Here is a 14,642-nt window from a genome sequence, read left to right as displayed (position 1 = left end):
TAAAACGATGTTTTGATTGTGTTGTTTGTACTTTGTAATTGTGCTTTTATTGTTTTCCAGGACCCCCTGTAAATGAGGCCTCGGCCTCAATGGGTAAATCTCCTGGTAAATAAACATATATAGATCAATAAGTAAGGATCAATAAAGGAAGCTCTGCACATTTCTGTTCCCAGATGCTGGATAATAAAAAGGTTTGATGAGAAGGGTCACAAAAGTGTTAATTTGATCTTTTTCGGTTCTCTGCAGATTAGGCTAAAGCGTTTGAAGGTGCTGGTTCTAGAAGAGTAAAGCCTGGCAGCCCAGCTGGCCAAAGAGAGGGATTAGATCTTCATCCGAGACACGTAATCAGAACCCTGCTGTGGCCAGGCAGAGCCACGTGCCACCCTCCCCCATCCTTCTACCATCCCTCTCCCCTGAGTAACTGCTGTCAGAAAGAGAGGAGGACTATGATGGAGACATACATTGTGGTTGCATTTATAAATGCAACCACAAGGGTATCTATCTATCGTAGATATAGATATATCGATCGAGGTATATAGATTAAAACATTAAAAAAAAACCATTTTGTTTTCCAACTTCTCAAATCACTTCCTGGTTTGTCAATAAAGCTTATTGAATACAAGATCCTTAAATAACTTTATACAAATAATTAGAAGACAAACACTCAGGGGCACATAACTGCCAAGCGAAGTTCCAGTGGCATATCTGTACAATGCTGTATAGTACCTATAATTCCAACATGCAGCTTATTAAAGGGAAGTGCTAAACAAACACAAACAATAACACGTACAAAATGTAATAATATGGCTTGTTTATTTCATAACAATAACCTAACCTTAAACCTAAGGTTCGTGGGGTATTGGCCGTGGATCACCAATTAATTCTCACAGGGTAATCACTATGTTCAGTGTTCTCCCCCTCCCACACCCTGTTTTTGGTCACGTGGTAGGAGTGTTGAGGGTGAATGAAGCACGACGTAAATTACGAGTTGCGCATGCAGCGTTATTGTGAGCTCCCTGCGAGAGCTACGCTGTGCGAGGCTTCGTTCTGCAGCACTACCCTGTGTGAGCTCCCTGCGAGAGCTGCGCTGTGTGAGGCTTCGTTCTGCAGCACTACCCTGTGTGAGCTCCCTGCGAGAGCTACGCTGTGCGAGCCTTCGTTCTGCAGCACTACCCTGCGAGAGCTACGCTGTGCGAGCCTTCGTTCTGCAGCACTACCCTGTGTGAGCTCCCTGCGAGAGCTACGCTGTGCGAGCCTTCGTTCTGCAGCACTACCCTGTGTGAGCTCCCTGCGAGAGCTGCGCTGTGCGAGCCTTCGTTCTGCAGCACTACCCTGCGAGAGCTACGCTGTGCGAGCCTTCGTTCTGCAGCACTACCCTGTGTGAGCTCCCTGCGAGAGCTACGCTGTGCGAGCCTTCGTTCTGCAGCATTACCCTGTGTGAGCTCCCTGCGAGAGCTACGCTGTGCGAGCCTTCGTTCTGCAGCACTACCCTGTGTGAGCTCCCTGCGAGAGCTACGCTGTGCGAGCCTTCGTTCTGCAGCACTACCCTGTGTGAGCTCCCTGCGAGAGCTACGCTGTGCGAGCCTTCGTTCTGCAGCACTACCCTGTGTGAGCTCCCTGCGAGAGCTACGCTGTGCGAGCCTTCGTTCTGCAGCACTACCCTGTGTGAGCTCCCTGCGAGAGCTGCGCTGTGCGAGCCTTCGTTCTGCAGCACTACCCTGCGAGAGCTACGCTGTGCGAGCCTTCGTTCTGCAGCACTACCCTGTGTGAGCTCCCTGCGAGAGCTACGCTGTGCGAGCCTTCGTTCGGCCTCAATGGGTAAATCTCCTGGTAAATAAACATATATAGATCAATAAGTAAGGATCAATAAAGGAAGCTCTGCACATTTCTGTTCCCAGATGCTGGATAATAAAAAGGTTTGATGAGAAGGGTCACAAAAGTGTTAATTTGATCTTTTTCGGTTCTCTGCAGATTAGGCTAAAGCGTTTGAAGGTGCTGGTTCTAGAAGAGTAAAGCCTGGCAGCCCAGCTGGCCAAAGAGAGGGATTAGATCTTCATCCGAGACACGTAATCAGAACCCTGCTGTGGCCAGGCAGAGCCACGTGCCACCCTCCCCCATCCTTCTACCATCCCTCTCCCCTGAGTAACTGCTGTCAGAAAGAGAGGAGGACTATGATGGAGACATACATTGTGGTTGCATTTATAAATGCAACCACAAGGGTATCTATCTATCGTAGATATAGATATATCGATCGAGGTATATAGATTAAAACATTAAAAAAAAACCATTTTGTTTTCCAACTTCTCAAATCACTTCCTGGTTTGTCAATAAAGCTTATTGAATACAAGATCCTTAAATAACTTTATACAAATAATTAGAAGACAAACACTCAGGGGCACATAACTGCCAAGCGAAGTTCCAGTGGCATATCTGTACAATGCTGTATAGTACCTATAATTCCAACATGCAGCTTATTAAAGGGAAGTGCTAAACAAACACAAACAATAACACGTACAAAATGTAATAATATGGCTTGTTTATTTCATAACAATAACCTAACCTTAAACCTAAGGTTCGTGGGGTATTGGCCGTGGATCACCAATTAATTCTCACAGGGTAATCACTATGTTCAGTGTTCTCCCCCTCCCACACCCTGTTTTTGGTCACGTGGTAGGAGTGTTGAGGGTGAATGAAGCACGACGTAAATTACGAGTTGCGCATGCAGCGTTATTGTGAGCTCCCTGCGAGAGCTACGCTGTGCGAGGCTTCGTTCTGCAGCACTACCCTGTGTGAGCTCCCTGCGAGAGCTGCGCTGTGTGAGGCTTCGTTCTGCAGCACTACCCTGTGTGAGCTCCCTGCGAGAGCTACGCTGTGCGAGCCTTCGTTCTGCAGCACTACCCTGCGAGAGCTACGCTGTGCGAGCCTTCGTTCTGCAGCACTACCCTGTGTGAGCTCCCTGCGAGAGCTACGCTGTGCGAGCCTTCGTTCTGCAGCACTACCCTGTGTGAGCTCCCTGCGAGAGCTGCGCTGTGCGAGCCTTCGTTCTGCAGCACTACCCTGCGAGAGCTACGCTGTGCGAGCCTTCGTTCTGCAGCACTACCCTGTGTGAGCTCCCTGCGAGAGCTACGCTGTGCGAGCCTTCGTTCTGCAGCATTACCCTGTGTGAGCTCCCTGCGAGAGCTACGCTGTGCGAGCCTTCGTTCTGCAGCACTACCCTGTGTGAGCTCCCTGCGAGAGCTACGCTGTGCGAGCCTTCGTTCTGCAGCACTACCCTGTGTGAGCTCCCTGCGAGAGCTACGCTGTGCGAGCCTTCGTTCTGCAGCACTACCCTGTGTGAGCTCCCTGCGAGAGCTACGCTGTGCGAGCCTTCGTTCTGCAGCACTACCCTGTGTGAGCTCCCTGCGAGAGCTGCGCTGTGCGAGCCTTCGTTCTGCAGCACTACCCTGCGAGAGCTACGCTGTGCGAGCCTTCGTTCTGCAGCACTACCCTGTGTGAGCTCCCTGCGAGAGCTACGCTGTGCGAGCCTTCGTTCTGCAGCATTACCCTGTGTGAGCTCCCTGCGAGAGCTACGCTGTGCGAGCCTTCGTTCTGCAGCACTACCCTGTGTGAGCTCCCTGCGAGAGCTACGCTGTGCGAGCCTTCGTTCTGCAGCACTACCCTGTGTGAGCTCCCTGCGAGAGCTACGCTGTGCGAGCCTTCGTTCTGCAGCACTACCCTGTGTGAGCTCCCTGCGAGAGCTACGCTGTGCGAGCCTTCGTTCTGCAGCATTACCCTGTGTGAGCTCCCTGCGAGAGCTACGCTGTGCGAGCCTTCGTTCTGCAGCACTACCCTGTGTGAGCTCCCTGCGAGAGCTACGCTGTGCGAGCCTTCGTTCTGCAGCATTACCCTGTGTGAGCTCCCTGCGAGAGCTACGCTGTGCGAGGCTTCGTTCTGCAGCACTACCCTGTGTGAGCTCCCTGCGAGAGCTACGCTGTGCGAGCCTTCGTTCTGCAGCACTACCCTGTGTGAGCTCCCTGCGAGAGCTACGCTGTGCGAGCCATTGCTCTGCAGCAATATACCAAAGATCTTCTGTATACACAAGATAGTCAACTCCCCCTTTTCTTCCGTAATTGTAAATTGCTGGTTATGGTGTACCACTAATAATATATATATATATATATATATATATATATATATATATATATATATATATATATATGTATATGTATATGTATATATATATATGTATATAATTACAAGCATAACCTTTGTTCCGTGTGGCCTCATTCTGCATCCATCAGCGTGCGTCAGGCATTTTCTGAATAGATGGTGGAAATATGTAATATAATTAATCACATACTGTAGATAAAAATGAGTGGAATAAATTGGACAGTGAAAAGTGCACTTTAGGCAAGTGTTTTTTTTTTTTGCTTTCCCAGTCTCTGGAATTTCCCCTCCCTCTCTCCTTCACCCCCTCTTCCTGTCCCCCTGGGCAGCGTCCCAAGCCTTAGGTCCCCTGTTTGAACTGCAGACAGATTAGACTGAAGCCAGACTGTCTTGCTCAGGGTAAAGTGCTGCCAAGTCAAGTAAAGGCAAGCTAGCTAGGGACATGGAACAGCTTAGCCCTCCACTGACTAGGAGGATGGGAGGAAACACTGTCCTGATGGTGCAGAGAGTACGGGTGTCATATTTAGTTTAAAACTTTTTAACTTTTAGTCCTAAACTTTTAAACAAATTGGTAATCTTTGTAACCAGTCATAAAGCCATCAAGAGTGGCTCTAAAACGGTGATACGTATTTGGATCTACTGCTGCATCAATGTGGATGAGACGACGTGTATCACATTTATGGGTAAATGCTGAATAAATAACCGTACACCCCTTATAAAAGTTTACCACAATATTTTGCACTTTACCATGGTTATACTATGGATTTACCATAGTTTACTCTGGTTTGCCATGTTTATTAATACTGCTCATGCCTTGCTGTAGGTCTAGCTCCCTGCTCCTGCGGTAATCTGCTTATCAGGACAGGCCCCCAACAATACAAACATTTGAATCATTTTGTTGATGGTTATGCGATGTTCAGAAATGAATAATTCCCTCAATCCCGCTTGGTTTGAGTCCATCAACAGGCCTGCTGGAAGCAGTGTAGGCCCCACCATTACAGATACCAAGGGGTAGCTAACAGGGTGGAGTTGGGGGAGGCGGAGTGATGCGAATGAATCAAACGCAGTATAAGTTACCAGTCTATTTATATTGCTCTGATAGGCCAGAATTGCATGATGTAATATGTGTAGGGGGCCGTTCCTCCTCCTCAACCTTAGTTTATAAACTTCATTAGTTGCAGACATGCTTGAAAACCACACCGTCACGTTATTGCTTGCAGGTGATTTACTGGACTGCAAGAAGGAAGTCACAAGCCATTGCCGCGGCATTGTTCCCAAAGGGAATATTTGAGGAAATACGTCATATGGCCATGAACTTCAAAATACAATACAGTTTTGTATTTTAAAGTTTGTTTTGGTACATTTCTCTTTGTTGTTTAGCATCTTGAGTGTTTTGAACTACTGCAATAATCAAAGTCAATCCTTCTTGGCACGAGGTTCACTCTGCTGTTAATCTGTATCTGAGAGAGAGAGCGTGGTTTCACATCCTAGAAGCGCTGGCTGGTGTGTCACAGATACTGACAGCACTTCCTAAACACACCAGAGTGTGTCACTAACAAGTTATTATTATATAGTGTCCAAACACTTCACAATGTGTGACTCATCGAGCTCACACAGCAATGAAATGCAGCTCTGCCACAATCCTTCTCAGTGACTCCTTCCTAAACCTGCCAGAAGTTTCCAAACAAATCAGAATGCATGACTGGAGGAAGCTGCAGCAAAAAGAAAGTGCTGCCAAAGCACCCAGCCCTTTTATACAAGTTTACTGTGATAAAGTGGTAAAAACATGGCGGAAGGATGGTAAAGTACAAGCAAGCTTAGAAAATCACTGGGGACTGTGGTAAAGCATGGCAAACATGGATAGAAATGTCCACAAACCCTGCACCCAGTCCTGGCTTTCAGAACTCCCTTTGTTTAGGTGTATTATTAAAGAAAAAAAAAAAAAAACAGGTGCCTGCTAAATCTGCTCTGAACTGATCACACTTCATTAACTCTTAAGTGTTAGGAGGTGTTCCTGCTGCTATAATGAAAGGAACAACATGTTTAACAATTTTTGAAGACACGTGTTTCCACGTGAAGGCTGGGCTTTAGATTCTGTGGAGTACAGCAATCCACAAAAATCCAAGCAGCTGTTTCTTCACTTGTTTCACATTGAATGGTAAATTAGCCCGATCAACACCAATGCCCCTCACCTGTGGAGAACTCGATTTGAATAACCGAATAGTCAGTTTGTGCAGCTCTGTCATTGATACGCGGTGAATCGTTACACCTGTACTGTTTAAGCAACTGAATAAAGTAAATGGAAAATGTGTAAAGTGTTGGGGGGGGGGGGGGGGCCTGCAGAAGTGCAGGTGAAAGGTGGTGCAGATATGAATTATGTTTTGTAATGTATCATGTTGTATAGGAGGCCAGTGAGAGTGTTCCTGCAGCAGGACTCCATGCAGTTTGGTATTGCTTTGGTCGTGGGTGTTCACATTTTGTTTAATAGTTTTGACAATTTATTTATTCCAGCACATATATCCTCGTACAGAAAAAACCTCTTGCTTGTAACTGTGCTGTAGCTACTGTACCATCGTTTGTACTGGACTAGACCCAGTGTGGATGGGGTATGGTTTAAAACAGAATTGTCTGTCGACAACAAAGTGTGCCTACAGTGGTGGTTTTTTTACTGAATTTGGTGGCTTTCTATCCCCGATTTTACCGGCTGCTCTCCTAGTCTGTCTCTTTCTCACCAGTACACTAGACCATGCCGTCTCTCAGTTCCTCAGTTCCACTGTCCACACTGTCTGTAGTCCTGTGCTCCTACAGTGCAGCACGTATATGTTACAGTGATTGTAGCTAACAAAATCATTCTGTGAATCTTACCTGTTATGCGCCTCCATTAACTACAATGGGTCATATGTGCAGTTTTGAAAAGTTATAGTATCCATGTATTTTATTTTTAAACATGGATATTTGGTACTGCACTAGGTTGTCCCGGCTCCTTCAATGGCTTTCCTGTCATTAACCAACCAGCTGCTTCCCCAATTGACAGACATGTTCTGAAGACAGTAACATGTTTTAACCCCAAAATAGGTAAGATTCATGGAATGATTTTGTTAGCTGCATACAGGCACCTTGAAAATACAATGAATGTTTGTATTCTTGTCGTCAATACCATTATCGTTTACAGGATTATCAGTGATTGATCCCTTTACTGCTCAACAGATCTGAGGCGCTCTGATGGAGGAGTATTGATGTTGCTTCTTTTAGGCTTAACAGTGCTGTTGGAAATCAGATTCTGCAGTGAGTGTGAAATGAAATTCTGCATCTTTTCTATTATATTGTAGAGGACTATAAACTCTGTGTCAAGAATTGTACAGTTGTGACCAAACCACACACAAAGCTGATACATGAAATAAACAATTCCTGGAAATCTTATCCGCTTGTATCTATTTCACATTTTTCTATATGAAAGATGCATTGTGACATTAGTGTATCGTTACGCTCCAAGGTGCCTACCCCCACTCCACAGACACTCTGTCCATCCCAGCGCTGACCTCACCCCATTCCCCAGACACAATTCCAACCCCAACACTCACCTCCCCCTACTCCCCAGACACACTCCCAACCCCAACGCTGACCTCCCCCTACTCTCCAGACACACTCCCAACCCCAGAACTGACCTCTCCCTACTCCCCAGACACACTCCCAACCCCAGCGCTGACCTCCCCCTACTCCCCAGACACACTTCCAACCCCAGTGCTGGTCCTGGGTTGGACTGGCAGCTGTGTCCAGTCATCAGCCTGTGCCGAGCAGCTGGCAAGGCTGGGGTTTATTAACACTGCAATGCAAATCCGTTGGGAAACAAGAACAGATGCAACTCATTATCTTTCAGCTTCTTTCTTATCCCTGAAACCGCTTCTGTGTGGCTGAGATAAAGGCACTGGAGTTATTTAATTACATTTCACATTTCTCGTAGGAGAGTTAGTAGTTTAGAGTTTAAAGGTTTGTCAGCTGTTAAACGCTTAGAAAAGTGCCAAAAGTATGCATGCTCGATTATGTAGGTGTTAGCACAGTAGTAAGTGTCGGGTGTTGACCAATTTATTTCATGTTCAATATTATTTCTATAGTCTAATGCTTACACATACAGTACAGTCTTATACTATACATGTTGCAGTAGTTTATAAAAAGGCAGGGATTCCTATGACGGACTTTCTTATTGATTTTATAAACATTCAAAACAGTTTAAAGTGAAGCTAACAAAGTGCACATCCAATCATTACATACTGTAGGTCTCGAATGTGGTTTTCAAAGAAACACATGTTTTAGCATGTATTTTCATTTTAAAACCTGGTATCTGGTTCTGCACTTGGTTAAAGAAATCTCTGTTTGCAAGCCATTCTTTTAGACTTCCTGGCTTCTTGCACTTCCTGGCTTCTTTCCTGTCAATAGAATAACATCCAAGCCTGCGGTGGGGAGGGGGAGGAGGCTGGCTGCTGGTTTCTGATTGCTGTCATTTAAAAGCAGAGCACTGTCATTGCTGTGAAGAGATAATCTGGATCTAATTCTAATTCCAGCATCCTGTCCTGGTCAAGCAGACTATTGTGGTCTTGTATATTTTCTGGGGAAAAGTTGTATGAGATATTTCTCAGGTTTTGTACACTTGCACTCCCCTTATCAAGGTGTACCAAGGCTTCCCGGGATGCTATGTCACATTGCAGTCTGGGGTGGAGTGAGGGGTATATTGTACAATTGGTTGTAAGTGGAAATAGATTTAGAACAGAGGATAGGAGATACTACTTCACACAGAGTGGCGAGGGTATGAAATGGGTTACCTAGCCATGCTGTTGATGCAGAATCACTTGGATCCTTTAAGACCCAGCTTGACAAAGTTTTGAGATCAGTCAGCTGCTGGGAACCAGCGAACACTGATGGATCGAATGGCCTCCTCTCATTCATAAATCGTGTAGTATGTGGTTTTGTAGGTTTTTTTTTTCTCTGTGAAGAAGTACATTGCAATATTTATACTAGAAAGTGAAGGTGAACCAATTTTATTGCTTCTCCTTTATAGATTTGTTTTGCTGGGACAAATATTTGAATATTCAAACAAACGCTGCTTGAAATGTATTCGGTGGCAAAAATGACCATGTTTGTATTTGTTCATATAAGACAATAAAAAAAAAAAAATGACTGTATCAAAAAGATACCACACAAAGTAAACCAATGCATCAATGACTTCTGAAATAAACAGCGTTCCAGGTTTATTTTACTCCCCAGGGATTTCTTTTTTCTGTCACCCGGTACAAATTATACAATTATTTCCAGCTATAAAGAATATTTGGTAACACTTTAAAATAAGTGTCTGTTCATGATTATTTCATGTGTATTAAGGGAAATGTTATGAAGTCATGCTTGTGACTTTTGAATTCATAGGAATTTCATTTAAAATCAGTAGGAAATCAGTGTTAGTTACATTGGAATTACAGACAATTAAAGTGTTACCGAATATTTGAATATTCGTTTTAATTTTGAAAGAATGCTTGAAGATGAAAAACCACATTTGTCCCAGGACTAAATACGACTACTACTACTACTAAAGTAATTAAACTGTTGTTTTTGTTTGTGTTTTACAGATAAGCCTGTGAAGAAACTAGAAGAACTGAAATCATATTCCTGCTGCTCAGGTGTGTGTGTGTGTGTCTATATATATATACAGATGTGCTCAAATTTGTTGGTACCCTTACAGCTCATTGAAATAATGCTTCATTCCTCCTGAAAAGTGATGAAATTAAAAGCTATTTTATCATGTATACTTGCATGCCTTTGGTGTGTCATAGAATAAAGCAAAGAAGCTGTGAAAAGAGATGAATTATTGCTTATTCTACAAAGATATTCTAAAATGGCCTGGACACATTTGTTGGTACCCCTTAGAAAAGATAATAAATAATTGGATTATAGCGATATTTCAAACTAATTAGTTTCTTTAATTAGTATCACACATGTCTCCAATCTTGTAATCAGTCATTCAGCCTATTTAAATGGAGAAAAGTAGTCACTGTGCTGTTTGGTATCATTGTGTGCACCACACTGAACATGGACCAGAGAAAGCAAAGGAGAGAGTTGTCTGAGGAGATCAGAAAGAAAATAATAGACAAGCATGGTAAAGGTAAAGGCTACAAGACCATCTCCAAGCAGCTTGATGTTCCTGTGACAACAGTTGCAAATATTATTAAGAAGTTTAAGGTCCATGGAACTGTAGCCAACCTCCCTGGGCGCGGCCGCAAGAGGAAAATCGACCCCAGATTGAACAGAAGGATAGTGCGAATGGTAGAAAAAGAACCAAGGATAACTGCCAAAGAGATACAAGCTGAACTCCAAGGTGAAGGTACGTCAGTTTCTGATCGCACCATCTGTCGCTTTTTGAGCGGAAGTGGGCTTCATGGAAGAAGACCCAGGAGGACTCCACTTTTGACAGAAAAACATAAAAAAGCCAGACTGGAGTTTGCTAAAATGCATATTGACAAGCCACAATCCTTCTGGGAGAATGTCCTTTGGACAGATGAGTCAAAACTGGAGCTTTTTGGCAAGTCACATCAGCTGTATGTTGACAGACGAAAAAATGAAGCTTTCAAAGAAAAGAACACCATACCTGCAGTGAAACATGGAGGAGGCTCGGTTATGTTTTGGGGCTGCTTTGCTGCGCCTGGCACAGGGTGCCTTGAATCTGTGCAGGGCACAATGAAATCTCAAGACTATCAAGGCATTCTGGAGCGAAACGTACTGCCCAGTGTCAGAAAGCTCTGTCTCAGTCGCAGGTCATGGGTCCTCCAACAGGATAATGACCCAAAACACACAGCTAAAAGCACCCAAGAATGGATAAGAACAAAACATTGGACTATTCTGAAGTGGCCTTCTATGAGTCCTGATCTGAATCCTATCAAACATCTATGGAAAGAGCTGAAACTTGCAGTCTGGAGAAGGCACCCATCAAACCTGAGACAGCTGGAGCAGTTTGCTCAGGAAGAGTGGGCCAAACTACCTGTTAAGAGGTGCAGAAGTCTCATTGAGAGCTACAGAAAACGTTTGATTGTAGTGATTGCCTCTAAAGGTTGTGCAACAAAATATTAGGTTAGGGGTCCCATCATTTTTGTCCATGCCATTTTCATTTGCTTTATTATTTACAATATTATGTTGAATAAAAAATGAAAAGCAAAGTCTGATTTCTATTAAATATGGAATAAACAATGGTGGATGCCAATTACTTTTGTCAGTTTCAAGTTATTTCAGAGAAAATTGTGCATTCTTCGTTTTTTGTGGAGGGGTACCAACAAATTTGAGCACGTCTGTATATATGTGTGTGTATATATATATATATATATATATATATATATATATATATATATATATAATATATATAATTTTTTTTTTGTAGTTTTGAAATTGTCACACTGAGTCAGTTGAAAGAAGGGATTAACGAACACCTGCTAAAGTTGTCTCCTTGAATGGAGAGGATTATTTGATATCCCTCTCTCTCTCTCTCTTCAAATGGTCTTTACTGGCATGACCAATCATCCAAGTATAGCCAATGGTAATGTAGCAGATGTACAGACTTCAATATCACTGATGTGATAGAGCCATCTGAAATTGCTTTGTTTCAGATGGAAATGACATCACGTTCAATTTACCATATAGTTCAATTATTTTAATGTAACTTTTTAAAATCTATAGTATAGGTTACTGTAAGATACAAGCTGATTGTTACCTTCTCGAGGTCAGAGCTGCCTCTTGACACTTTTAATTCATGAAAGACAAAAGCAGACCAGTTGACAGAAAATAAGCTTGACCACTACTGTATGAAAATAGGGTGCTGTAGCTCTATACTGTGTGTTTTCCTTTTCAGCCACTAGAGGGACATGGCCAGCCAGAGACTGGCTATATTAAGATGTTAGCAGATGTCTATAGAGTTTGCTCCCCCAATACAAAAACTGCAAAGCTATGGTTTGTAAAGCTGCAGGGCTACAGCTCTCTTAGGCTGAGATTCAGTCGTAATCAATCATGGCTCTGCACTATCCTAAAAACAACAGCAGTTTTAATGGTTTATCAGACAAAAAATATTTTTTGTAATTAATTAAAGCCTCTGTAAAGACACAGTAGCTGCACAATCAAGGGGTGAGGGAGAGAGACAGGGAGGGATCAGTGCAGGTACAGTACAGGCTGGGTGAGACACAGGAAGGGATCAGTGCAGGTATAGAACAGGCTGGATGAGGGAGAGAGACAGGAAGGGATCAGTGCAGGTACAGTACAGGCTGGATGAGGGAGAGAGACAGGGAGGGATCAGTGCAGGTACAGTACAGGCTGGGTGAGGGAGAGAGACAGGGAGGGATCAGTGCAGGTACAGTACAGGCTGGATGAGGGAGAGAGACAGGAAGGGATCAGTGCAGGTACAGTACAGGCTGGATGAGGGAGAGAGACAGGGAGGGATCAGTGCAGGTACAGTACAGGCTGGATGAGGGAGAGAGACAGGGAGGGATCAGTGCAGCTACAGTACAGGCTGGATGAGGGAGAGAGACAGGGAGGGATCAGTGCAGGTATAGTACAGGCTGGATGAGGGAGAGAGACAGGGAGGGATCAGTGCAGGTACAGTACAGGCTGGATGAGGGAGAGAGACAGAGAGGGATCAGTGCAGGTACAGTACAGGCTGGATGAGGGAGAGAGACAGGGAGGGATCAGTGCAGGTACAGTACAGGCTAGGTGAGGGAGAGACAGGGAGGGATCAGTGCAGGTACAGTACAGGCTAGGTGAGGGAGAGACAGGGAGGGATCAGTGCAGGTACAGTACAGGCTGGATGAGGGAGAGAGACAGAGAGGGATCAGTGCAGGTACAGTACAGGCTGGATGAGGGAGAGAGATAGGGAGGGATCAGTGCAGGTACAGTACAGGCTGGATGAGGGAGAGAGACAGGGAGGGATCAGTGCAGGTACAGTACAGGCTGGATGAGGGAGAGAGACAGGGAGGGATCAGTACAGGTACAGTACAGGCTAGGTGAGGGAGAGACAAGGAGGGATCAGTGCAGGTACAGTACAGGCTGGGTGAGGGAGAGACAGGGAGGGATCAGTGCAGGTACAGTACAGGCTGGGTGAGGGAGAGAGACAGCATTGCTTCAGTGCAGCAGCTGTGAAGAGAGGGTTGTGCTGTTTTTTATGATATAAGCTCCTGTGGGGTTTGCTTTGGGATTTGTTGTGTTATGATTAATGTTTTATTATTACTGCCCTCACCGTGCTGGGAGGTGTGTTTTGGCAATGGCTGCTGTGTGCTGGGATCGACTGTCCTTTCTCTCGTTATTTCTCGTCTGCTAAGAAATAAATAATAATAATAATAATAATAATAATATTAAAGCTGGAGCTTGTGGTTTAGGATGTACCTGGCAGGGGTACTTTTCAAACTGTGTTCATGCCAGCCAAGACAGAGAAGAGAACAAAATCTTGATCAAACCTCTCTCTTTCACACACTCTCTCTCTCACTCATACTTTCTCACTATCCCCCTCTCTCGCTCACTCTCTCCTTATTGATTAAACAAACTACAGAATAAACATTTCCACTGAACATTAACCACATTGCTTTAACCACTTTCCATGTTTTTGGTACACAGCCACTCCCTTTCAGACGGGGTCTTTATAGAGAGAATCATAGAATACAGCTTGTAAAGTTCTGTTACAGGTGGTGTCCGACAGAAGTGAACCTTCCTCTGAACATTGCAGTGATACAGATCTTTAGCACGTTTCCATTTGACTTGTATTCGTGAGTGTCCCTGCGTTTTAATGTGCGGTGTGCCCAGTTGTCTGTGTGTCTGTATGTGAGCCTGGGTTTGCATCAGTTTTGTTTATTTCCTCTTTTTTTTGGGGTGCTCGGCGCTGCAGTTTTGTTGTTCCTTGACTTCGTGGATGATATTGTGTAATTTTTGGGAATTAAGTTACCTCCACAATTTGCAGACAGGGAAACTAAGACCGAGGGGGCAATGTAGGTTGAGATCTCAGGTTTGCAGTTGTCTGTATGGAGGCCTTCTAGGTCAAAAACACATTATTTAGTACATGTTTCAAATATTTAGTACACGTTTTAATAATACTTCAGTATGTGTTGTAATTATAATTATTATTACGTGTACTAATTTGGCCAATCAGATCACTGAAAATGAAATGAGAACCAGTGAATTTAAAGAAAATAGTATGTGTGATAAATTATCCAATTAAAAGTTAAATCTGCCATTCCCGCCCAATTCGTGGCAGTATGTGGACTTGGCATTGAGTAAGGTCTAGTGGAAAGATGGACCCGGACCCTCCAAGATGATCATCAACAGGCGGCTTCAGAGCCTTAGAAATCACTTAAATTCAGTGCTAACCCCACTGCAACTAATATGTAATTTTAAACAAGTGTTGAGAGATCTGACATTGAATCTAATATTAGCTCTGGTAACTCAATATTTTAATGTAACTATAATTAGAAAAAAAAAACAATTGT

The 14,642-nt window shown here is 44.0% G+C and overlaps 1 protein-coding gene across 9 annotated transcripts in view; it reads left to right on the top strand.

Moving 5' to 3' along the window:
• Positions 1-14,642, top strand: part of LOC117394408 (microtubule-associated protein 4-like) — a 141,135-nt gene that overhangs the window by 15,016 nt on the left and 111,477 nt on the right. For all 9 annotated transcript variants that reach the window (XR_009320399.1, XR_009320398.1, XR_009320396.1 and 6 more), the window contains exon 2: positions 9,762-9,812. The gene's annotated coding sequence lies outside the window, so the exon portion shown is untranslated. The remainder of the gene's footprint in view (positions 1-9,761; positions 9,813-14,642) is intronic.

The sequence above is a fragment of the Acipenser ruthenus genome, chromosome 3, assembly GCF_902713425.1.
Source record: "Acipenser ruthenus chromosome 3, fAciRut3.2 maternal haplotype, whole genome shotgun sequence".
Lineage (NCBI taxonomy): Eukaryota > Metazoa > Chordata > Actinopteri > Acipenseriformes > Acipenseridae > Acipenser > Acipenser ruthenus.
Note: the sequence above shows the minus strand (reverse complement) of the source record. Positions and strands in the feature narration are given on the sequence as shown.